Raw genomic sequence first — 25,962 nt, 5'->3', positions numbered from 1 at the left:
TTTGAGATGTTTTAATTTATAGACTTAGACATTGTAGTGGAAAAACTGCTGAGCAATACAGATCAAAAGGTGTCAAGTTCAATCTACCAGGTCATAACTATGCGAAGTTAGCTGATCCCAACATGCGTCAAATTGAGTCACCAGAGTTGAACAGTTCTCCTAAATTGAGGAAAAGGAAAAATCAACCAGCATTCCTGTCCTGATTTACAATCCAGTGTCCCCCTCCCACTTCCAGCTGGAAATCTGTGCATGAACATCATCAAGTGAGGACCAGGCTAGGATCGCAGCCAAACAGTCTGCTAACGATCAACGTCCGGTCTTGCACATGAAGGATGGCTACTTGGGAGAGATACTGTAGAACTTGCTGTCACCATGGGAACCATACCCACGCTTTAGTTAGCGCCTTCGGGTAAGGAAGAAAACTAGGGAGGAAAATGGTGGAATATCATCCTTGTAACTAGAAATAAGAGTTTGCATCGCCCTAAGCAAGTCGTACAAAGGTAACCAGACTGCCAAGTGGAGGGTGATGGAGCTGAGATTAGATGGAGATCAGGCAGATAAGAGTTTAACCTGCAGCAGCTGCTACTGTGCAGAAATATGCAACCATTCCAGAAGGAGCCACTGCAATGCAGGCCAGTATAATTGCCCCGAAATTGGAGAGTAAGTATAAGACAATGACATGGCACTTGATAAAACCAGTCCAATGTTATTGTATGCCTATGGCTGCACACATTCAATCCTTGCCCCATTTCCCTAGGTTTATCATTTAAAACAGATATTTTTACACAACCTAACTGGGTGGAGCTGGCATGTGGACAGAAAATAGACAGTAATATAGTAAGCCTTAGCAACAGTGGGAGTATTTGTAGGTGATAGGATATTGGCGAGCAAGCCTCAGTGTGAATTGGGTCAGTGTTACAACATGTGATGCGAGTCACTGGTGGTTGCTAGACCGTTAGAATCAGCAAGTGCAGAAACCATGGAAACTGCAGATACTGTGTTTACTGAGGCTTTCAAGCAGTAAAACCATCACCCAGTTCTCCAAATAACTTTTATCTGTCACTGCTCAGATAAGGAAATTTTTTTAAACTGTCAAAGGACAGACAGGAATGTGGACCTTTTATGTTGTATGTGGATGGATTTTACAGTTCCTCATACATGTCTGCACAAGATTCAATATGACCAAGATTTTTCAAGTAACGTAGGAAGGTTATCTTTCACCTTACCAAGTGGTAAATCCACCCAGATTTTATAAAATCAGCAAGATTGAAGTTTCATCCCAGGTTTATAGTAACACAAGGAACAACTTGCGTGTATACTCTTGCCCTCCACCCTAGTACAGCCCTTCCCCTTTGTTTTTTTCTCCCCCAACCCTTTCCCTGGCTCTGTACTAGCTTAAAACATGTTACATTTCTATCAGCTCCGTTGAAGTCATCGACCTGAAATGTTATTGCTTTCTCCACATGCATTCGAGCATTTTGTTTTTATTTCAAAGTTCCAGCACCTGCAGTATTTTGCATTTGTTGCACCTTTTATGCCCCCAGGATGTCCCAAAGTGCTTCACAGCCAACGAACTGCTTCCAAAATGCAGGCACTGTTATGTAGCCAAATACAGCAGCCAATTTTTACACGGCATGGTGCCACAAACAGCAAATTAAATAAATGGTCAGTTCATCCGCCAATAATGGTGTCAGCCCAGGACATCTCTCCTGCCCTTCTTTAAATAGTGCTGTGGGATTTTTTTTTTTTTTAAAAACCTGAGCAGGCAGACAAGACCTTGCTTTACAACAACAACAACTTATGTTTATATAGCATCTTTAACATAATAAAACGTCCCATGGTGCTTCTCAGCTCAAGGACATCTCCTCCAAAAGTAATGCATTGAAGTGTAGCCTAGATTACATCCTTAAATCTTTGGAGTACGACTTGAACTGATGATCTTGCAATTAAGAGGTGAGAGTGCTATCAATGTGATCAGTTTAGCATAAGCCAGCTACCACCTTAAGAAGTGTATTTGGGTGAGGTGGTGGAGCACATCCAATACATGCACATCATTTGCCCTACACTATTTCACCTAAATACCACTCTTCATGCGTGATGGGCAGTGGGTTCCACGCATATGGGCTCAATGTGCCCAGTGTAAGTAGCTGGAGGGAGAATAACTCAGCTTTCCACTTCAGGAAGTGTGAGTATATGGCCATCGGGGATTGGAATAAATTATCAAATAATCTGCTGACACTCAGGTTAGGATTTGGGTCAGGACCCCAATGTCAGGGTCAAATGGGTATCCTGACCCTACACTGCGTCAACAGCAAGGGGGAGGGGGGAGACAGCCTCCAGGCACTTGGCCTGTTCCTGACTCCATCAATTTATGAAAGTAAAAATACATCTCAAGAAGGGCCCACCCTCCTTTCTATATGACTCACTGGCTGAACTTTATTTTTGGTGAATTTGCTCAGACCTTTACTGATTCTTTACTCGTCTATTTTGAAACAATTTTATTTTGTTGACCTAGTTACCCAGTTATCTATTGCTGTGCTGTTGCTTTTTGTAGAGGTGTACTGATTAATGGAATGAAATACTTAAAAGTCAAAATTAGCTGCTGTGACAATGGCCTTAACTTTCCCAGTTTGGGGTCCATGTTCATTTTAGATTTGGTCTAAGTTAGTTTTCCCGCCAACTTCTTCCCTGCTCTCAGAGCATTCAGTACCTCATCCGAGCGTCATTTTTATGTACGAGTCTAGACAATGCGTGTCAGTGCGCTATTCGGCTACAGATGGCCTGATCCAGTCCTCACTCAATGCCGACACACAGATATACTCCTGCATATGATAGCAAAAGGAAACTAGGCTGATATGAGCCCCTCCCTAGCCTCGGGCTCTGTTCCCAATTGCAGCACTTGCGCTGCTTTCCTGACTGAAAGAAACAACAATTCGTAGAGATCATCACCCAATCTGGCATCTCCCTGGTCTGAATGACTCAGTACCATTTTGGACACTACATTTACCCACAGCAGCCCTTATAATGTATATTTACAAAATCAAAATGTGCATAAATTGATGGGGTTTCACATTTCATTGACTGAAAGAGGCTTTCAGTTTTTCAGGCTTTTCCATGGTTCAACAGGCTATGTGCAGAGGACTCCAGGCCTGCATAAAACAGTTAGCAAACACATGAATAAGGCACCTTAATGTGTGGGTTAAAGGAAAAACTATAAAGGACCAGATGGCAGTCTGTGTGGTATGTCTACTTTGACCTTACTGAGGACTAACAATCATTGTATTTGAAGAGAAATGTGTGTCAAAAGACTGCTTCTGGTGTCCTGCTGACAAACCAAATGCAGGTGAGAGCAGAGTTGGATTTTGCAGATTATTCTAAGACGCACAAGGAGGTTCCTGGATATGTGTCATTTATTTTAAATCTGCATGACAATAATCTGCTGAGCATTCTCTCCACTGACTTGCTCTCCTGCTGTGTGGTGCATTTGAGTAATGCACACAATCTGCATGACTTTCCGTTTGCACACCCTGCTACATCTGCACTCATTGTTTCTCTTACAGCCAGCTGATACAAGTATGCTTGGCTGAACTCTTGAGCTTTTCACTTGGTGGATGCCCCTCCGAAGAGTCTCGAGTCTCATTCTGCTTTGAAGCACTTTAAAATGTACTATTCATTTGCTTTCAAGTGCCAATAATCACTTACAGAAGAGTTACTCGTACAAATTTGAGGAGTTTTTATATTGCCCAAATGCAGTACTTTGTGTGTCCTTTTACTGGTTTAAAGAGACAACTTAATAACTTTTAACAGCATGCAAAGAGTGACCATTTTTTATTTGTTTCTTACCCCTAGTTTTGGCCTGCATCATTTCCGTGCCGACGTTTGGCTGTTAATATGAGCTAGCCAATTGGATACAATAATATAAAAGCAAAATACTGCGGATGCTGGAAATCTGAAATAAAAACAAGAAATGCTGGAACCACTCAGCAGGTCTGGCAGCATCTGTGGAAAGAGAAGCAGAGTTAACGTTTCGGGTCAGTGACCCTTCTTCGGAACTCAGAATTGGATACAAAATTGGCTTCGTGATAGGAGGCAGAGGGTGGTAGTGGAGGGTTGTTTTTCAGATTGGAGGCCGGTGACCAGTGGTGTGTCACAGGGATCGGTGCTGGGCCCTCTGTTGTTTGTCATATATATTAATGACTTGGATGTGAATGTAGGGGGTACGATTTTTTTATTATTCATTCATGGGATGTGGGCGCGCTGGCCAGGCCAGCATTTATTGCCCATCCTTAATTGCCCATGAGCAGGTGGTGGTGAGCTGCTTTCTTGAACCGCTACAGTCCATGTTGGGGTAGGTACACCCACATTGCTGTTAGGAAGGGAGTTCCAGGATTTTGACCCAGCGACAGTGAAGGAACGGCGATATAGTTCCAAGTCAGGATGGTGTGTGACTTGGAGGGGGACTTGTGGGTGGTGGTGTTCCCAAGCATTTGCTGCCCTTGTCCTTCTAGTTGGTAGAGGTCGCGGGTTTGGAAGGTGCTGTCTAAGGAGTCTTGGTGCATTGCTGCGGTGCATCTTGTAGATGGTACACACTGCTGCCACTGTGCGTCGGTGGTGGAGGGAGTGAATGTTTGTAGATGGGGTGCCAATCAAGCGGGCTGCTTTGTCCTGGATGGTGTTGAGCTTCTTGAGTGTTGTTGGAGCTGCACCCAAACAGGCAAGTGGAGAGTATTCCATCACCCTCCTGACTTGTTCCTTGTAGATGGTGGACAGGCTTTGGGGAGTCAGGAGGTGAGTTACTTGCCGCAGGATTCCTAGCCTCTGACCTGCTCTTGTAGCCACGGTATTTATATGGCTACTCCATTTCAGTTTCTGGTCAATGGTAGCCCCTAGGATGTTGATATTGGGGGATTCAGCGATGGTAATGCCATTGAATGTCAAGGGGAGATGGTTAGATTCTCTCTTGTTGGAGATGGTCATTGCCTGGCACTTTTAGGGTGGCACAGTGGCGCAGTGTTAGCACCGCAGCCTCACAGCTCCAGCAACCTGGGTTCGGTTCCTGGTACTGCCTGTGCGGAGTTTGCAAGTTCTCCCTGTGACCGCGTGGGTTTCTGCCGGGTGCTCTGGTTTCGTTCCACAGCCAAAGACTTGCAGGTTGATAGGTAAATTGGCCATTGTAAATTGTCCCTAGTGTAGGTAGGTGGTAGGAGAATTGAGGGAAGGTGGGGATGTGGTAGGGAATATGGGATTAATGTAGGTTTAGTATAAAATGGGTGGTTGCTGGTCAGCACAGACTCGGTGGGCCGAAGGGACTGTTTCAGTGCTGTATCTCTCGAATATTGTGTGACGCGAATGCAGTCTTGCTGCATTTCTACATGGATTGCTTCAGTATCTGAGGAGTCACGAATGGTGCTGAACATTGTGCAATCATCAGCGAACATCCCCACTTCTGACCTTATGATTGAAGGAAGGTCATTGATGAAACAGCTGAAGATGGTTGGGTCCAGGACACTACCCTGAGGAACTCCTGCAGTGATGTCCTGGAGCTCAGATGATTGACCTCCAACAATCCCAACCATCTTCCGTTGCACTAGGTATGACTCCAACCAACAGAGAGTTTTCCCCCCAATTCCCATTGACCTCAGTTTTGCTTGGGCTCCTTGATGCCGTACTCGGTCAAATGCTGCCTTGATGGCAAGGCCAGTCACTCTCACCTCACCTCTTGAGTTCAGCTCTTTTGTGCATGTTTGAACCAAGGCTGTAATGAGGTCAGGAGCTAATTGGCCCTGGCGGAACCCAAACTGAGTGTCACTGAGCAGGTTATTGCTAAGCAAGTGCTACTTGATGGCACTGTTGATGACACCTTCCATCACTTTGCTGATGATTGAGAGTAGACTAATGGGGCGATTAATTGGCTGGATTAGACTTGTCCTGCTTTTTGTGCACAGGACATTCCTGGGCAATTTTCCACATTGCAGGGCAGTTGCCAGTGTTGTAGCTGTACTGGAACAGCTTGGCTAGGGGCGCGGCAAGTTCTGGAGCACAGGTCTTCAGTACTATTGCCGGAATGTAGTCAGGGCCCATAGCCTTTGCAGTATCCAGTGCCTTCAGTCGTTTCTTGATATCACGCGGAGTGAATCGAATTGCTGAAGTCTGGCATCTGTGATGCTGGGGACTTCAGGAGGAAGCCGAGATGGATCATCAACTCGGCACTTCTGGCTGAAGATTGTTGCAAATGCTTCAGCCTTATCTTTCGCACTGATGTGCTGGGCTCCCCCATCATTGAGGATGGGGATATTTGTGGAGCCACCTCCTCCAATTAGTTGTTTAATTGTCCACCACCATTCACGGCTGAATGTGGCAGGACTGCAGAGCTTAGATCTGATCTGTTGGTTATGGGATCGCTTAGCTCCGTCTATCACATGCTTCTTACGCAGTTCGGCATGCAGATAGTCCTGTGTTGTAGCTTCATCAGGTTGACACCTCATTTTGAGGTATGCCTGGTGCTGCTCCTGGCATGCCCTCCTGCACTCTTCATTGAACAAGGGTTGGTCTCCTGGCTTATGGTAATGGTAGAGTGGGGGATATGCCGGGCCATGAGGTTACAGATTGTGGTTGAGTACAGTTCTGCTGTTGCTGATGGCCCACAGCGCCTCATGGATGCCCAGTTTTGCATTGCTAGATCTGTTCGAAATCTATTCCATTTAGCACGGTGATAGTGCCACACAACACGAAGGAGGGTATCCTCTATGTGAAGGCGGGACTTCATCTCCACAAGGACTGTGCAGTGGTCACTCCTACCAATACTGTCATGGACAGACACATCTGCAGCAGGCAGATTGGTGAGGAAGAGGTCATGTATGTTTTTCCCTCTTGTTGGTTCAGTCACCACCTACTGCGTACCCAGTCTAGCAGATATGTCCTTTAGGACTCGGCCAGCAGTGGTGCTACCGAGCCACTCTTGGTGATGGTCATTGAAGTCCCCCAACCAGAGTACATTCTGTGTCCCTGCCACCCTCAGTGCTTCCTCCAAGTGCTGTTCAACATGGAGGAGTATGACTCATCAGCTGAGGGAGGGCAGTTGGTGGTAATCAGCAGGAGGTTTCCTTGTCCATGTTTGACCTGATGCCATGAGACTTCATGGGGTCCAGAGTTGATTTTGAGGACTCCCAGGGCAACTCCCTCCCTCCTGGATACCACTGTGCCGCCACCTCTGCTGGGTCTGTCCTGCCAGTGGGACAGGACATACCCGGGGATGGTGATGGCAGTGTCTGGGATATTGTCAGGTATGATTCCTTGAGCATGACTATGTCAGGCTGTTGCTTGACTAGTCTGTCGGACAGCTCTCCCAACTTTGGCACAAGCCCCCAGATGTTAGTAAGGAGGACTTTGCAGGGTCGACAGGGCTGGGTTTGCCGATGTCGTTTCCGGTGCCTAGGTCGATGCCGGGTGGTCCGTCCAGTTTCATTCCTTTTTATTGACTTTGTAGTGGTTAGATACAACTGAGTGGCTTGCTCGGCCATTTCAGAGGGCATGTAAGAGTTAACCACATTGCTGTGGGTCTGGAGTCACATGTCGGCCAGACCAGGTAAGGACAGCAGATTTCCTTCCCTAAAGGACATTAGTGAACCAGATGGGTTTTTACAACAATCGACAATGGTTTCATGGCCGTCATTGGACCAGCTTTTTAATTCCAGATTTATTAATTGAATTCAAATGATTAATAAGTTTGCAAATGACACCAAAATTGGTGGCATAGTGGACAGTGAAGAAGGTGGTCTAAGGTTACAACAGGATATAGATCAACTGGGAAAGTGGGCAAGGGATTGGCAAATGGAATTTAACGTAGACAAGTGCGAAGTGATGCATTTTGGGAAGTTAAACCAGGGCAGGACATATACTGTGACTGGCAGGGCCCTGGGGAGTGTTGTTGAGCAGAGAAACCTTGGCGTGCAAATTTATAGTTCCCTGAAAGTGGCAACACAGGTAGACAGGGTGGCGAAGAAGGCATATGCCATGCTTGCCTTCCTCGGCTGAGGCATTGAGTACAAGAGTTGGGATGTCATGTTACAGTTGTACATAAGGTTGGTTAGGCCACATTTGGAGTACTGTGTGCAGTTCTGGTCGCCGCACTACAGGAAAGATGTGATTAAGCTAGAGAAGGTGCAGAAAAGATTCACAAGGATGTTGCCTTGTTTGGAGGGCTTGAGTTATGAAGAGAGATTGGATAGGTTGGGTCTGTTTTCCCTGGAGCGAAGGAGGCTGAGAGGGGACATGATAGCGGTATATAAAATTATGAGAGGCATAGATAGGGTAGATAGCCAGAGTCTGTTTCCCATGGTAGGGGGGACTAAAACTAGAGGGCATAGATTTAAGGTGAGAGGGAGGAGGTTTAAAGGGGATCAAAAGGGTAGATTTTTCACACAAAGAATAGTGGGTATCTGGAATGAGCTGCCTGAGGTGGTGGTGGAGGCAGGAACAGTGGCGACATTTAAGAGGCATCTGGACAGGTACTTGAATAAGCAAGGCATAGAGGGATATGGAATTAATGCAGGCAGGTGGGATTATGGTCAGAATGGACGCGGTGGGCTGAAGGGCCTGTTTTTATGCTGTACGACTCTATGATTCTAATACGTGCAAACATACCCAAGCGAGCCTTATCCTCGGGTGTTCATTTCTTTCCACACTCTCTAATGTTTTCCCCTCTGTCAAACGGGTGGGTACAATGCTGGGAGCCAGATCTAAACTGTTGCCTGTCCTCCAGTACTTCATCCAAGTGCCCACTCTATGAAGCGAGATGCTAAATCCCAGCAGGCTGTTCAAACTTGAAGGGCATTAATGCCAGGCCTGATCCTGCATTTTTCAGGATTTAACCAGATCGTAAAAGCAGCTGAACCCTGGTTCATTGTTTTCTCTTTTTCCCAGCACAGTGGTGCTGAAACCTCAGGTGGAGTATGGATTCACTTTCAAAAGAGAACTGGAGGAATTCTTCACATTTCGGGCTGGATTCTCCTCCGTCATCCTGCCCTTGGAGCGAGAGGAACAATTAGTGGCCTCCTCTCCTTCTGTTATGGTCCCCACTTTGTAGGCCTCAATCGCCACCCAGGCCTAAAAAAGGCAGGCAATGTTCCAATCCTCGGGGCACTTCTGCCCCTTTCATTGTCTGGCCAACTTTGCTGCTGCTTCAATGCTAGTCCCCGTTCCAGTTATGCTAGGATTTTTCAGGATGACGGAGGCAATGTCAGGCCCCCGACTTGGTGGCAAAGTATCCTGTTGGAATCCCACTCCCCACAGATGAACTCTGGCCCAGGAAAGCAGGTGAGTGGTATGACAGTGTCAAAGGGGCAGCTGGAAATCATGTGGAAACACCATCACTAGGAGGGGGAACCTCAGTTATTGAAGGTAGGCGGAGCTGACATCACTTGTCTTTAACAGTTACTGAATGAGCCACAAAGCTCCAGGAGAATGGGAGGAATTGATTTGGAAGGGCCGGGGCGTGCACCAAAATCTGGGTGGAGCGAGTAGCCAAGGTACAACAAAAGTTGAGCACGTGGGGGCAGCGATCTCTCTCCATTGTGGGTAAGAACCTGGTAATCAGCTGCAAGGCGCTCACGCTGTTGCTGTATGTGGCGCAGGTCTGGCCCATACCCCACTCCTGCGCTGTGGCGGTCACCCGAGCCATTTTCCACTTCATCTGGGGATCTGAAATGGACCGGGTCCGGAGGGACACAATGTTCAAATCTCTGGATAAGGGCAGGAAAAATGTACCCAACATGGCCCTCATCCTGATGACCACCTTCGTGTGCGGCTGCATCAAGCTGTGTGTAGACCTCCAGTACGCAAACTCCAAGTGTCACTACGTGCTGAGGTTCTATCTGTCCCCGGTGTTGCGAAGGATGGGCCTGGTCACATTGCCGCGAAACGCTCCATGCAGTTGGACCGTGCCGTACCACCTATCCTTCGTGGAGCAGTTTCTGCGGGAAAACACCTTTGACCACCGGTCCATCAGGCAGTGGTCTGCACAGAATGTCCTCAAGGTCCTACGGGAAAAGGAGAGGGTGGATCCTGTCGGATGGTTCCCTGAGCAGACCGCCAAAGTCATTTGGCGAAATGCCTCATCACCAGAACTTTCAAACAAGCACCAAGATGTAGCTTGGCTGGTGGTGAGAAGGACCCTCCCCAGCAGATCCTTCCTGCACGCCCGAAGTCTCGCCCCCTCCATGCAAGCCCCCGCGGTGGCTGTGGTGGGGAAGAGATGGTTGCCCACCTCCTCCTGGAATGTGTCTTTGCAAAGCAGGTGTGGAAAGAGATGTAGTGGATTTTGTCGAGGTTCATCCCAAGCAGCTCTGTAACACAGGAGTCTGTGCTCTACGGGCTGTTCCCAGGGACACACACCGAGACAAACATCAACTGCTGCTGGAGGACTATCAATTCGGTGAAAGACGCCCTTTGGTCTGCCCGAAACTTGCTGGTATTCCAGCGCAAAGAGTTGTCCACCACCGAATGTTGCAGACTGGCACATTCCAAGGTCCAGGACTACGTGCCGAGGGACGTACTAAAGCTTGGGGCAGCCGCAGCAAAGGCTCAATGGGGAAAGACCACAGTGTAAGGTCCCCCCACCAAGCTGAACTGAGGGGCTGGATCCATGGGAAACCCCTTCGAACTGTATTGTGAAAATTTAGTGTGCTGTAAATGTAAAAATGTATATGGCATGACAATGAAATGGAAGGGTTGTGAGGCAACACATGATTGTATGGAAGGAAACTGAACACTTTTGCATTGTTTGTATTTTTTGACTTGATGCTGTTTTAAACTGTTCGGGAATGTAATTTTGACAGATTTTTATGAATGTATATTTTGGAAAAAAAAAAATCTGTTCTTATCAGTTTAACTATCGGAAAAATTTTCATTTGCTTTAAGATGTAAAAATGTTAATGGCATGACAAATGAAATGGAAGGGTTGTGAGGCAACTCATGATTGTAATGAAGCAAATGGACCTCCTTTGCACTGTTTGTATTTTTGACTTGGTGCTGTCTGAAACTGTTTGGCAATGTATTTTTCACAGATTTTTATGAATAAAGTATATTTTGGAAATAAAAAAAAAATGGGAGGAATTGACCAGTGTTTTATTCCCCTAAATTAGCCTACGTTTTTCTTAAATTTTATTTTTGCATTTCCCAGGAGATTGCAGGAATGGGGTGTGTGGGGGGGGGGGGAGGGAGGGGTTGGAACAATAGAGTTCCTTGGCTGCATCACATCTGTAGAGACGATTAACTGGCTGGACCAGTTGGCCTTTTACTGTGTTATTTTGTATGTCCGTATGCTCTAACCCACTTAGTCTTGAAAGCTCACAAAGCTGTAGTCACGTTAAAAGTCTCCCTGTAAGCCACTGCTCGTTGCCCGCTGTAAACAGTTTTATGTGCACTGAATTGTAAATACTACATTCTACACCAATGTATGAATGTACATTGTAACTGAAAAACAATTGTAAAGTCGAGGAAAAAGTACTGCAAAACACTGTATAGAGCAGTTTGAAGACTCATTGAAAGTTGGCACATTTTTCCAAAGGAAAGCAAGGAACCAAAATATGATATTTTATCAGTGATGCCGATTAAAACTGGACCTGTACTAAGCATCGAGAAACCCTGACTGGAATGCTGGAGATGTAAAAGTGCCGGGACATGTTATTAGTGATGGATCTACTGGTTTTCAGCTGCAGAATATCCTATTTAATTTTCACATTGTTCAAGTTCATTTTGACAGCTGTAGTACCAGTTGTTTCTCTCAACAGTCAAGAACACAGAAATGAAAGGATGAAACACTACTCACACATCCTGCTAAACATCTTGCAGTACACTAGCAACTAACAGAGCTCCATACTGCTGAGATCAGCTTAATATCTGTGTTGTGAACATTTTGTTAAACATTTTCCAAAATTGGTTGCATGTGAAAATCTAGAATATGCACGAAGTCGTTGATTTGAGATATTGTCATCAGTGCCAGGTAAAACAGCTGGTCACATGACGCCATGTACCACAAGTTAGGAGAAGCCTGATCACCATTCTTCGCTAAGTTAATACAGAACAGGTACTTAAAAAATATCACTATATAATAGCAAGTGCTGACCGTGAGTTTAAAGCTGTAATTCCATCCCTGTGACCTGCTAGCATTTGTAAGATGCCCTTGCAGTTTTCACACATGCACGGGACAAAACAGATAGGAGAGGAAAAAGGGATAAGTGGTTTGAAGTGAGGGAGTGTTTGGGGGTTCATGGTAAACCTATTGAATCTTCTCGGAGGTCAATTTCTCTGGGGGTGTTTGTAGATTCATCTATTGGTTGAACTTTCAGTTCTCTGCTGCACAAGTTAAAGTATAGAATTCTAAGCAGGGCACTTTCCTTTTGGCTTGCTGGATTTTCTCCCAGCTTTCAACTGGATGGACTTTAGTGATGTTTGTCCTGGGTCTCTCTCTCTCTCTCTCTCTCCCCCCCCAGAGAGCTACCTTTTAGAGTCAGAGATACAGCACAGAAACAGGCCCTTCGGCCCACCAAGTCTGTCCTTTTAAGCTAAAAGCCTCTCACATCTCACCTCTGTTGGGAGACAGAGATCTTCCTCCCTGCTGTGACTGACAATAGCCCAGGATGTGGCTATTTCACACCTTCTTGGCTTCAGAAGAACCCACTCAATTCAAAAATGTCTCTTGATGGGTTCAGGATGGGTGTAATTGACACCTCTTAGCTTTGAAATGTATCCTCTTTCCTTGCCAGACAGCAGGACAGTTTGAATATATAAAGCCAGATCTTTTTGAAGCACATTGTCCACTTTTTCTAAAAGAAAAAAAAAAAAAAAAATCGATTTTTGTAACTCTTCAGGTTGAGATCTTGTATTTTCAATCGCTGTACTTTACCTGACCGTAACACAGGAATAAGAGAACACTTTGGATGCAGCTTTAATATATGCTGCTTAAAAACTTCAGGAAAAAGTAGATGAGGGGAAAATAATAAGAAAAACAGGGGAGAGAGAAAACTTCCAATAATTCAGCTAAACAACAACAAAGAGAAAATCTGACTTTAAAAGGCTGTTGACATTTTAAACTGATTAACAAATGAACAGATCTTCTTTAAAAATAAAAGTGCACAAAACAGTTCGGGATGCCAGCATTCAACCTGTGAAAGATCAGTATCTCACACAACATCTTACCCTTTTTTTTTTTAAATGACTTCTTTTTCTTCCTCCTGACCCCATGCCTTTTTTTTTTTAATAATTTGTTCATTCACAAAATTCTAGAATATGGGATGTGGGCATTACTGACAAGGCCAGCATTTACTGCCTATCCCTAATTTCCCTTGAGAAATAATGGTGGTGGTGAGCTGCTTTCTTGATTACAACTGAATACTGCCTTCTGAAATGCTCTAGCAAGCCAAAGAATGAACCACATAGCTCAGAGTTTGGAGCCACAGGCAGGACAACCAGGTAAGGACGGCAGATTTCCTTTCCAAAATGACATTAGTGAACCAGATTTATTTATTTATTTTTTAAAACAAAACTCCAGTAGTTTCATGGTCACTATTATAATACTCACTCTTTACTCCAAATTTATTTTAATTGAATGAATGAAATCATGGCTCCAGATAACTAGTCGAGGCCTCAGCATCACTAGCCCCATAAGATAGTCACTATCCTACCGTACCCCCTCTCCAACCCACCACTATTTAGTAAAGTGCTAATGGTTCCAGTCACTCATGCTAATACTGTACCTCAACATTTAAGCCTCTGTATCGACCACTGCAAACTCTATTCAAATTGTGACTGCCACATCACATCCTGCAGAGTTGAACACACGGGCACATCTGGCATTGTTTGCAGCAACATCTGCAAAAATGTCTGCATCCATGTACATGTCAACTGTCTAAGCAGCAGAACTGGAACAGAAGGGCAGTCAAATAATCATCGTCTCATACTGGTTTGGTTTCAGCTGATGCTCTTTCACAAGGCAATAAAGTTTTTTTTTAAAAACTATTTTGTTTCCCACAAATGAAAAAAGCAGATCAGTCTGTCTGGTCAAACAAATGCTTGGAATTAAAACACCTGGGTTCAGGACAAACCTGTGGAAAGAGGTGGGCCATTCAACTAATACGCAAAATTTTAATAAAGTAGTCTTTTGCAAAACCATTCTAGTGTATCAAATTCGTTTAACTGTTATCAATTACTAAAATAGGACAGTGACAATAAGAAAGGAAGGGTGGATGCTTTTGCTGATCCTCATGAACAATGATGTAGGCAGCAAAATGTGTGTTGTGGTAAATATTGAATTGATGCTCTGAATGACTCAGGTGCAGCAAAAGAGAATCATGCTCCATCCTTCTGCACAATAGCACAAGTAAGTGATACAAATGTGCTACTTGCAGTATGCAGTTTTAGTCTGCAGCCAACAAAATGGATGCAGCCACTTTAGATTAAAACTATGCTGAGGCGGCCTATATATAAATGTATATGGATATGAACTTTATGGTTGCTCTTAATAGTTTAATAAAGGAAATAGAAGATTATGAGCTGGGCACACTTGGACTGACATCAAACAGAAAACTTTAGCACTGACTAGGAAAACGTCATCTTTCAAGGATATCCAAATCATAAAAAAAAAAGGACAGAACCTTTTTAGAAGGTTTTAAAAAAAAAATGTTCTCAATTTTCCCTTCACCCACCACTCCTCCTCCCCTCCCCCGCTGCTTTCTAACATGCTGACACTTCCTGGTGTATAATTTTATGGGTGCTGACTGCAGCCCATCCCACATACTTCATCCAAATAGCCATTTTGCATGTGTAAGCCCAAACAGTGAGTAGGCACATGCCAGCTGAGCCCAATTCAACCAAATGCCCAGACGTACATAGTTCCCAGCAAGAATGACTGGATAGTGGTTAAGAGCAGGAACTCTAGTTTACTTTTCTTCCTTCCAGCCTAGACTCGCATACAGAGACTGACCCACTTGGACAGGGGTTGCTGACATCTGTGGCGTGTCCTCAGATCCTTCAGAAGAGCAAAGAAAAAAAATGGTTAGCGAAAAATGGGCAAGAACTATTTTTACGGCTTGCAGTGATATAGCTATATTGGCCTGGATAACAGCCAGCAGGTCTATTACAGCCTTTTCTGCATCACATTTTATTTCCACTTGTGTAATGTAGGTTGTGACGGAAACCACACCTGTCAAATGGAAACATTAATTTTGTCATATGGAACACTATTTGAACTGTTACTGGACCTTAAACACAACTTGTTTAAAAAAAGACCACAGAGCAGTGGTTGAAAACATGGCTGCACGTTTGCATTCTGAGACACAGTTGCCTAGAGAGACAATGGGAGTGCTCCCTGATTCAATTAGCCAATGGGTTTTGTCATTAGTGATGATCAAAAGACATTGAGAGTCATTGTCTGTGTAAGAGCCAGCATTCCACCCATCCGTGTCTAGAGAACTTTGAAGATTCAACAAACTTTGCAAGCGACACTGTCTAAGAGTTAGTCACATGACTAAGCTGCTGGCCAACCTGGGAATTGACTGAATTGTGCTCACAGTAAAGTTTTCAGGCAGCTACTTTTGAAGACCAAAGAAAAGCAAGGTCTCTCTCTCTTTGTCTCCTTCTCATCCAAAGTTCCAGTGACCCACGGAAGTAACTTAAGCCTCAAGATAGAAGATCCCTGCAGCCTTCTGGTACCTGTGAAACAAGTTTGAAAGTGTGCACTGGGCCCCAACGAGAACTGCCAGACTTAACTTCAATCAAAGACTTTACATCCAAACCAAACCCAGTAACTGAATTCCATCTACTACTTCAAACCTTCCCCTCCTCTGTATCTATTTGTGTGTGTGTTTATCGCGTATGCAGGCTAGCATGGTTGCGTCATGTATTTTTTATAGTTTTTAAGGTTAATAAACTTACATCTTTTTTGTTGAAACCTGAGAAAATCTGTCTGGTTGATTCCTTTACAATTACAATTAGAGAGCAGTGAGCAAGAACTCATTGAGGGGAAGGAAAAAAAAAAAACTGTTTTAAAAGTTAAACCCTGTTACAGCCAAACCAGGAAAAGGCCAAGAGCGGAGCCTTAGACCCCTTCCTCACCTGGTCGTAACAATATTGTTATGCAATTTTTAAAAAAACTAAATTTTAAAGCAGCAGCTAACTTAGAGCATGTTTTAAGAGTCCTTTGAAACATTACTTTTCATTTTTTAAAATTTTTTGAACTTGCTAAAATGGCTGCTTTTTGTAATCAGCAGTCAACAATTTTAGAAAAGTGAATACCATAATATCTTCAGTGACAGTGACTGGATGATATGGGTTTGTTTCCATTTCAACCATCCTCCTAGAGGCAATTATGATCTGTGTGATAGCATGCAGTACGAGGGTTGCCTGGGTGTTGGCCAAAAAAAAAAAAAGTCTTGCATTTATATAAACACCTTTCATGACCTCATGATACCCCAAAGTGCTTTACAGCCAATGAACTACTTTTGAAATGTAGTCACTGTTGTAATGTAGGGCATCGGTTTGACTTTGCTGCCTGTGCCCCCATGGCCAAACAGCAGATGGACACTCAAGATTAAATTCCTCTTTAAATGGGAAAAAAAAGGATGAATACCTGTTTTCTCACAATTGGCAACATTAACAAAATGTGATACTTGGAGATTGGTTTTAAAGCCACAGCCTGGAATTTTGGAAGTGGATTGTTAATCGTTAGGGAAGATAGGCAATGTTCAATTTTTTGTTTTTAAATTATTTTTGGGATCACTGCCTAGACTTGCACGAGACAGGTTAGCCGTTACTCAGTGGGCAGCACGCTTGCCTCGAGTCAGAAGGTTATGGGTTTGAGTCCCACTCCAGAGACTTGAACTTAAAATCTAGGCTGACACTCCTCCGCAGTACTGAGGGAGTGCTGCACCATCAGAGCTGCGATCTTTCAGATGAGACATTAAACCAAGGCCCTGTCTGACCTCTAAAGTGGATGTAAAAGACCCCATGGCACTACTTCGAAGAGCAGGAGTGTTATTCCGGGCGTCCTGACCAATATTTATCCCTTGAGCAATATCACAAAAACAGGTGATCGGATCATTATCACATTGCTGTTTGTGGGATCTTGCTGTGTGCAAATTGGCTGTCGTGTTTCCTACGTTATAACTGTCAAGAAAACACTGTCAAATGAAAAATATTAATTCATCAGTCATATTAGACTTTTAATGAAGAAAATCTTAGTTAACTTTAAAAACTGGCAGCCATGATGGCCACTGCAATTTGCATCTGAAACACCTCTGCACATTACAAAGCCCCAACCAGAGCCAGAGGTCTAATAAGAAGCCCAGCCAGAACAATGTTTTGGCTAACGAAGTAGATTATCCAGATCATCTTCGTTAGCAGGACATTCAAAGCCATCTCAAGTGATTCATAAATTGAAACGTCCTTCAAAGGGATAAACACTGACAACACCACCTGAGAGGGGTTTTGGGTTTTAGACTTTGGACCTCATTAAAAACAAAAGGGGATTGAGAGAACCATGTGACTGTCCGTCCATCTCTGAAAAACTGAGTTTTGTTACACACACAGAAGAGACTAACAATAACGGAGTGTGCAACAGCAGAGAAAGCTGTGTACCCCCTTTCTCTCTCTCCCCAGAAAACATCAAGTTTGAAAACCGTTTGTGACTGTGGACCTTCTAAGCCTACAGACTGCTACAGCCAGAGACCAGGGGAAGAGAGCCACCTATATTTCTGCCTTCAAGAAAGCCCTGAGCAAAGCGGACCAGCCACAAAGTGCACTTTGACCAGCCAAGGACTTCAAGAATACAACTTCAGCCGGAAAACCCCCGAATCATCCAACCCCACTGATTGTGTATTTAACTTTTATTTATTCTGGACTTTAATCCAACTAAAAAAACCTACTTTCCATTTTGCAAACTATGTGTGTGCGTGCGAATCTCATGTGAATGTGTAGCGTATTTAATTATTTTAGATCGAGTTGAGCTTAAGTATAATAAACTTACCTCTTTCTTGTTTAAACTCAAGAAAACCCACCCGATTGGTTCTGTCACAATCACAGTAAAGGGAAAAAGGTAAAACACTCACTAAGGTAAGTACAACCACTGTTTAAAATGAACAAACCCTGTTGTGGTCAAATAAGAGGAAGGACAAGAGGGGTGACTCTGACTAGAGGCCTGCTACCCGACCCAAACCAGACGACGTGTCGGGTTCCAGTCGGGTCGATCTTCAGGGTATGGCTTTTGGGCCGGGCCAGGCACACACGGTAAATGCTCTGCTGGTAAGTATTGAAATGAGAAAAAACAACTTATCTGAGCTGGGAGTCTGGGATGAAACTGAGTCTGCGCAGTGAGCGAGTGACATCATTATGACATCACTGTTCATGCGCTGCAGCTTCCTGGAGGTTCCGAGTCTGAAGATAAGCAAAGGGATGGCTGGCTCGGGGAAAAATTGGAGGGACTCGGGCTCAGTCGGGCTCGCTGTGGATCAGTCGGATGTGGGTCGGGTTCTTTTTTCCTGAGCCAAGCAGGCCTTTAATTCTGACCTCCTCTTCACTTGGCCGTAACACAACCAACTACACTTCAAAAGTACTTAATTGGCTGGAAAGCACTTTGAAATGTCCCGAGGTCCTGATGGGCTCCATATAAATGCAATTTATGACCTGTCAGAAGGCCTAATACCCAGGTATCTCCGTGTAAATCCTCATGTGGAGGGGGAAGGGGGGGGGGGGGGGGCGAGGAAGAAATTAAATGTCAAATTATGTTAGTACAGTGGGGTGCACATTCATCCCAACATGACCTATTGAAGGAGAACCAGCTTCAGCTGCTTCATCAATGACCTTCCTTCAAATCATAAAGGTCAGAAGTGGGGATATTCGCTGACGATTGCACAATGTTCAGCACCATTCGTGACTCCTCATATACTGAAGCAGTCCGTGTAGAAATGCAGCAAGACCTGGACAATATCCAGGCTTGGGCTGAAAAGTGGCGAGTAACACAAGTTCCAGGCAATGACCATCTCCAACAAGAGAGAATCTAACCATCTCCTTGACATTCAATGACACTACCATTGCTGAATCCCCCACTATCAACATCCTGGGGGCTACCATTGACAAGAAACTGAACTGGAGTAGCCATATAAATACCGTGGCTACAAGAGCAGGTCAGAGGCTAGGAATCCTGAGGCGAGTAACCCACCTCCTGGCTCCCCAAAGCCTGTCCACCATCTACAAGGCACAAGTCAGGAGTGTGATGGAATACTCTCCACTTGCCTGGATGGGTGCAGCTCCAACAACACTCAAGAAGCTCGACACCATCCAGAACAAAACAGCCCGCTTGATTGGCAACCGATCTGCAAACATTCACTCCCTCCACCACTGATGCACAGTGGCTGCAGTGTGTACCATCTACAAGATGCACTGCAGCAATGCACCAAGGCTCCTTGGACAGCACCTTCCAAACCCGCAACCTCTACCAACTAGAAGGACAAGGGCAGCAAATGCATGGGAACACCACCACCTGCAAGTTCCCCTCCAAGGTCACACACCATCCTGACTTGGAACTATATCGCCGTTCCTTCAGTGTCGCTGGGTCAAAATCCTGGAACTCCCTTCCCAACAGCACTGTGGGTGTATCTACCCCACATGGACTGCAGCGGTTCAAGGAGGCAGCTCACCACCACTTTCTCAAGGGCAATTAGGGATCGGCAATAAATGCTGGCATAGCCAGTGACGCCCACATCCCATGAATGAATAATAAAAAAATCAGTTGAGGAGCCTCTGGTGCTCGTGGTAGAAATGCTATATTCAGCAGCTTCCATTCCCCTCTCCAGCCGCCCATGCTTTTAAATAACGAGTGACGCAGGCAGAACTGGAAAGTTGAGAAAACAACGTTTTCAATCAGAGGCTTTGGGCGGGGACGAAAACCTTCTTCCAAACATCCACTTCTCTAATTCTACTTGATGATGCACAAAATTTTTATTTCTCCAAATGTTACACGATACAAAAGAACAGTGAAGTGTCGAGCTTGCTACAAATATGCAACAAATGTGTCTAAATTGACAGCTTTTACAAGCGAGACTTCGAATCTAGTTTCCGAGTTGCTGAGATGAGGTTAAAGACAGAGCTTGCAAACTCGTGAAATCAAAACAGTACTTTTTAATTAAAAAGAGGTGCACTGAAATTCGGATTTAAAGAAAACAATCACATAAGATCATTGTTTCACTTTAATCAAACGTAAATTTTCTAGACAGACCTGATGAAAAACATAAAACTTGATGTTTGTGGGTGAGAATGAGAGCTGGAGATTCCGGAAGAACCGGGATGATCTGATGCTTAATTCCGATGGGTTTTAATGCTCTGTCTGCTGGGGAATATCATTAAACCCGGGCGCTGAGACCCGCGCTAATCGCTCCATAACTCGACACATCCCCGGCAGCAGACACAGACAGACTGGGTCTCACATGGGAGAGAGAGAATAGGAAAAGGCGGAATGCCCAGGAAAGAGCTGGTTGTCATTTATCTGCAGCCCTGTCATCAGCAGCAAATCGCCTCTGTAACTCCGCTGGACCTTGTAGCTATGTCGCCGTTCCCTCTCAGTAACATCCTGAACACAAAACGAGTCTGAGCATCACATCAACACTTTTCTGCAAAATGTCCAAATGCTGCTGGAAGCAGCCAGTCACAGAGAAAGGATCGAGACACAAAACGGGAGTAAGTGCGGGGCATTCCTAGCCGTCTGAAACTTGCATGGAAAATTCGCGTGTTAGTTTTATTTTTAAAATAACACACACCCCAAACTTTCTACTGACTGCGCTTATGGATGTGGCTGGACTGCATAACAGAGAATGGAAGTTAGTTATTTAGTCATCGACTGACACCGCAAGATTTCTGCAGGATTAAGACTTTTAAAAAAAAAACCTTTCATAGCACAGGTGTGTTCCAAAAAGCAACTAAAATGTACAGAAAATATATTTTAAAAGAGTTAAGTGAATATGGCATTTCACTTTGGGTTTTCGATTATAAATATATCTGAGGAAAAGTTTAGTTTTATTTTTTGGCAAGTGGTATAGATCTAATGAATATAGATGTATATAATTTCACACTATGTACTGGGAAAATTTGTATTTAAAATATGTAACAGAGGAAGGTAAAATAAAATTAAGGAACGCTATTGTGCAAAGAAAGACGAATCTCATGCAGCATGTATTGTGTGATTAACATCTGGTTACTGCTTTTAGCTTTGAATAGATAAAATGTGAACAGTTAAGATTGTCTTTGGAGTCACTGTCCTCGATCAGTGTACTGATGATATTCACAGTAAAGACTTTCCGCTTTAGACTTCCAGATCCGTTTGAAAGCAACAAATACATTGTAAAAGCTGCTTTGCTTTTGCAACTGAAAAATAATCACTAAATCAATCCGTCTTTCAATATCCCGTCCGGTTTCATCTCTGAAATGTGTTGGGAGGCGGTGGGACATTCTCTTCTGTTAAACTCGCTGCTTTTTTTCTCCAGACAATTCCGTGTACAACTACACAACAGACAAGGACATACAAAGTGCAGCTATACAACACAAGATGCTTTCCTTTCGAATTATCATAGCACAGGAGTTTCATACTAGTTTTATTTAAACAAAGAAGTTGGGTTATCATTGGGTGGCAATAGTCTACGTGATGACAGGTAATTTTCAGTGCAACAGTCCAGAAAAATACTACTTCGCCACGTGCTTTGAAAAGCACGGACAAGTGAACATAGCCAACCAGGCGAAACTCTCCTTACCCGGTAACAATGCAGCCGTAAACAATCACATTGATCTGCACATTTGATTTTTTTAAAAATTAGATTTTTGCTTTTCCTCAGTAGGACATTACGCTTTAGTAAAACGTCACTGTGACAATGACAATAAGCTAGAATAAACACACGTTTAGCATCTATTAAATATGATGCATGGACGGAGGTCTTTCCACAGAAATGCTTACTGTCCCGAGTTACCGACAAACACCAGACTAACTGAACAGACCTAGTTATTAACACACCAAGAACCAGTGCCTTCTGTTTCAATCGACTCCTGATAGAAGACACAATTTACTAATACATATGTTGCTATATGTAATGAAGGGGAATACAGACAGCACATTGCTATGGGTTTAGTACCACGGGAAACCTCTTGGCGGATGCTGGAAATCTAAATAAAAACAGAAATACTGCAAATACTCAGCAGGTCAGGCAGCATATGGGGAAAGAGAAACTACTAACGTTTCAGGTCGATGACCTTTTGTTAAGAGTTGTGCTAATTGCCTATAATTGGACTCCACCCTGCTAACGAAGCTTTTTAAAAAAAAAACCTTAGCGGTTTCAAAATGACTGCAACCTAGTCTGCATGATTTATCAACTGTTCAATTATTGGCAAAGTTAAAATAACAATTGTATTCACCCGAGAAGATTGCTTTGTTTGCATTGAATCAACAATCCTAATGTGTCTTGGTAAAAAGACTGTTATAATTGATTTTGCTAGAATTCAGTTGCGGGAAACAACATATTTTTCACGTATGAACTTGTTCTTGCAAGTGTTGCCTCCCCCACTCCAAACACACCATGTTATCTCTCCAAGTCATCATTTAAGTGTCTGGTAGTTTGCCTATTTGGGAAGCTGCACAGCCTTATGATAGTCTGTAGATTAACTAGGGGCAGAATGAAATGGTTTACAGATCAATTTTTGCCATTCAGCAGGTTGGATGAGAGTTGACCAAACCCAGTACGGGTAGTACTCATGCTGCAGTGCTGGCCTCTGACAGAACTTCACTTCAGCTCTATGGGTTTATAAATCCAAGATCTGTTGCCACCTGGTCTTGATCAAAAATATGCAACTGAAGTAGGGCATTACTTATTCTTCATTTATTTCTCCTTTACAAGATCTTAATCTATTTCTTCTCTCCCACTCTCTTCAACCTTGGTGATGTTCCTACTCCTTAGCTTTTACTGAGGGATGCATTTACACTACAAGTTTAGCATTGGTGAGAAACCTTTTTTTTAAAAAAAAAAGCACAAAACCTGCATTATGGAAATCTAAAGGGAAACAGTGAAATTCTCTCCCAGGATTTAGGATGCATTTATAACTGTAATGTTGAAGTAAAGCTGCATTGCACTTATAATGGAAGTACATCTTAGGTTTCTCAATTATAAAAAAGTGCATTGGTGTCAGTGTAGTAACACACCTCCACTCCGAAGTTAATGCAAGTGAGAATCAGGAGATATATATAGATAATATAAACATGGTGGATTCAATATCTCAGTCAAAAAAAGTGTCCCCTCAGGCAAAGGAAAGAAAAGAGAGCAAGTCAATCTAGGCTATGATTAAAACAATTCCTAGTGACTGCTCATGAAAGTTTCAGGCTGAGGCCAAGAGAAGGTGCCATGTATGCACTGAACTTTAATATTTGTTAATTTGTTGGTAAAATGGTTAAATGAAGAGCTGTGTGCAAATGTTTTTTATTAAAATCAGAGAGCTTTCTATCCATGGTTACTGAATGGTGTTGGATGTTACACAAATATACACAAGTGAAGTATATTTACTTGTATTATGAAAATGTATTAAGTGATTTCTACTAAAATTGGTGTTTCTGGCTAAAATGGCATAGCCATAGTCTCTGGCTAGTGAGCAATTTCTACTGGATACCATTGTCCCAGGGCACATTTCCACAGGTGCTGGCAGTTATTCATCCAAGTGGCCTCATGTGCAAGGCGAGAAAGTAAATGTTAGCAAACTATTTAACTAGCAGACAGCCAATCCTTCCCCAATATCCATAGACATGCACCATTTTTTATTAAACCAGAAGTGACTGGGTATGTTTTTTTCCCTCTCCTGCATTGGGACAGTGAGTCTAATTGCAGTAACCCTGATTGCCGATTATAATCAGTGTTAAATGTAACTGCATATTAGTAAGTTAAACAAAGTGAAATTGCCTCTTCATTCCCATTTTAAACACTTTCTTATCTTTCAATAGGCCAGACTAGTGTTCAACTGTATAGCCAATTAGAGGCTAATTGAATCATGTCTCTACATTGCTAACTGCTTATAAACCCCCAGCTCCTGGCCCTAGGGTAAGGCTATGCTATCAAGGTCAGAAAAATAAGTAGGACATGTCCAACTTTCTAAATCATTTTTAATAATTATTCTCTCTTTAACATTGTTTTGCAGCTGCAACATTTATATCACTTTGAAGAGTGACATCTGACATATACATTGTTATATAAACTGATTTTGATTTACACAGTTGAGACAATTATGTATTGTGATAACATAAAAATGGAATTGCAACAAAATTAAAGTAGCTATCCAAATATTCATCAACCTCCTGGATAGAGGTTGAAAAATTACATATAACAAGAGGGCCAAAGAACACAGTGTTCCAAAAGGGGATCTAAAAATCACCAACTTCAGCAAGGAAAGCTTCTCATATCGTAGTAAGAGCAATTACAGGAAATATGGTGAAAAGCTGAAATTTCCTGTTGAGAATACATTTGCAGTAAGACTGGGTGCAGATACAAACACTTGAAACAAAATAGCACAAACAGCTGAAAACATCTTTATCTCCACATGCACATCAAAATCAGTTCTGTTGTGTTTTTTGGATGTGGGTAGTCATGGGTCACTTGATTTAGTTTTTACGTGAAATAATAATGCATTTGAGAAGTTGTTGTTCTGCACCAGGCTTGTTGACAAAGACATTTCTAAAAGTAGAATCAACATTTAAACAATGTTTGAGGGCAAAGTTTCTGCTTTTAAAATATTCACAACCTCTTTGTAACGGATTAGGTTTTCTCTGAATGGTTGTAAGCAGGATTCCAAAATCATCAACTGCAGGCTACAAATATCCTTAGTAATCACTATCTGAAGACTTTTGTAGATATACATCACATCTCATGCATTGCATATCATGCCTGCAAACACGACATAGCATAGCAATGAGTTGCATGACCAGTTAATCTGTTTTTGTGCTGTTGGAAGCTGGAATGTTGGCCAGCGTCCAGAAAGTACCACAAGATCTTTAACCATCTACCCGAATCGCTGGAACAGGCATAAGGGGTTCAGGTGAAAAAAAGTACAAACCTTCTGTCGAAAAGGCTGCAATTCAGCCAAACGTGCATCGGCATTAATGCTGCTTAGCAATTTTTTAAAGCATTTTCTATTTTTGTTTTACAGAAGTCAACTGATAGATTGTTCCCAGTTTTGCCTAAGCAAGTTTTTTTGCGTGAAAGCTAACTCGGAATAAGTAATTGTAAATGATGTTGACAAGAGGATGAAGCAGAACCAAAAGCTTTGAGCTGCCAGGAAATATTAGGAGTGGGAGTTTGTGATAATAAAGACAACGTCATTTAAAGAAACCTGTACATCTTTTAGGGTGAGACAGGCGTGAAATCAAAATTAATCACTCCGAATGATACTCCTTGACAATCTAAAACCCGAGCTAACCAGCTTGGGATATTAAAGTATTCAATGTTAATACACTCGTTACCTTCAATAACATATTGCATTGGAAGTATAAACTTGGCTTCTATGTGAATGAATGGAACCCACCTGTATTCCCCATGCAGGGTCGCGGAGTTTTAAACTGCTACATTTCCCGCTACATGCACGCGAACACGCCCACCAGCACCCGGATGCGCTACCGACATGTGGCTTATCACATGAAACGCAGCGTCTTTGTGGGGGAAAGAAACACAGGTGGGCCGCCGATTGGTCGCCTACGGGCTGCTCCCCGCCCCCCTCGCGGAACTTCACCAACCAGCGGCGAGCAGTTCCCTGTGACGTTATCAGTTGCCGGGTCGCTCGCTCGGTCCCGGCCGATTTGGGAAAGAGATGGTGCTGGTTGGGAGGGGGCGGATGAGAAACGAAAGCCGTGGCATTGCGGGAATTGCAGTCCGCCGACGTCACGCTAGTTCATTGTGA

At 43.4% G+C, this 25,962-nt stretch overlaps 1 long non-coding RNA gene across 1 annotated transcript; it reads right to left on the bottom strand.

Moving 5' to 3' along the window:
* LOC137380736 (uncharacterized) lies at positions 1-25,924 on the bottom strand. The gene is made up of 3 exons (XR_010977074.1): positions 25,591-25,924; positions 14,886-15,025; positions 1-159 (listed from the first exon to the last, which is right to left on the bottom strand). It is a non-coding gene; the product is annotated as an uncharacterized lncRNA (long non-coding RNA).
* Positions 25,925-25,962: the final 38 nt, after the last annotated feature.

The sequence above is a fragment of the Heterodontus francisci genome, chromosome 20, assembly GCF_036365525.1.
Source record: "Heterodontus francisci isolate sHetFra1 chromosome 20, sHetFra1.hap1, whole genome shotgun sequence".
Lineage (NCBI taxonomy): Eukaryota > Metazoa > Chordata > Chondrichthyes > Heterodontiformes > Heterodontidae > Heterodontus > Heterodontus francisci.
This window is presented reverse-complemented; position numbering and strand designations above follow the sequence as displayed.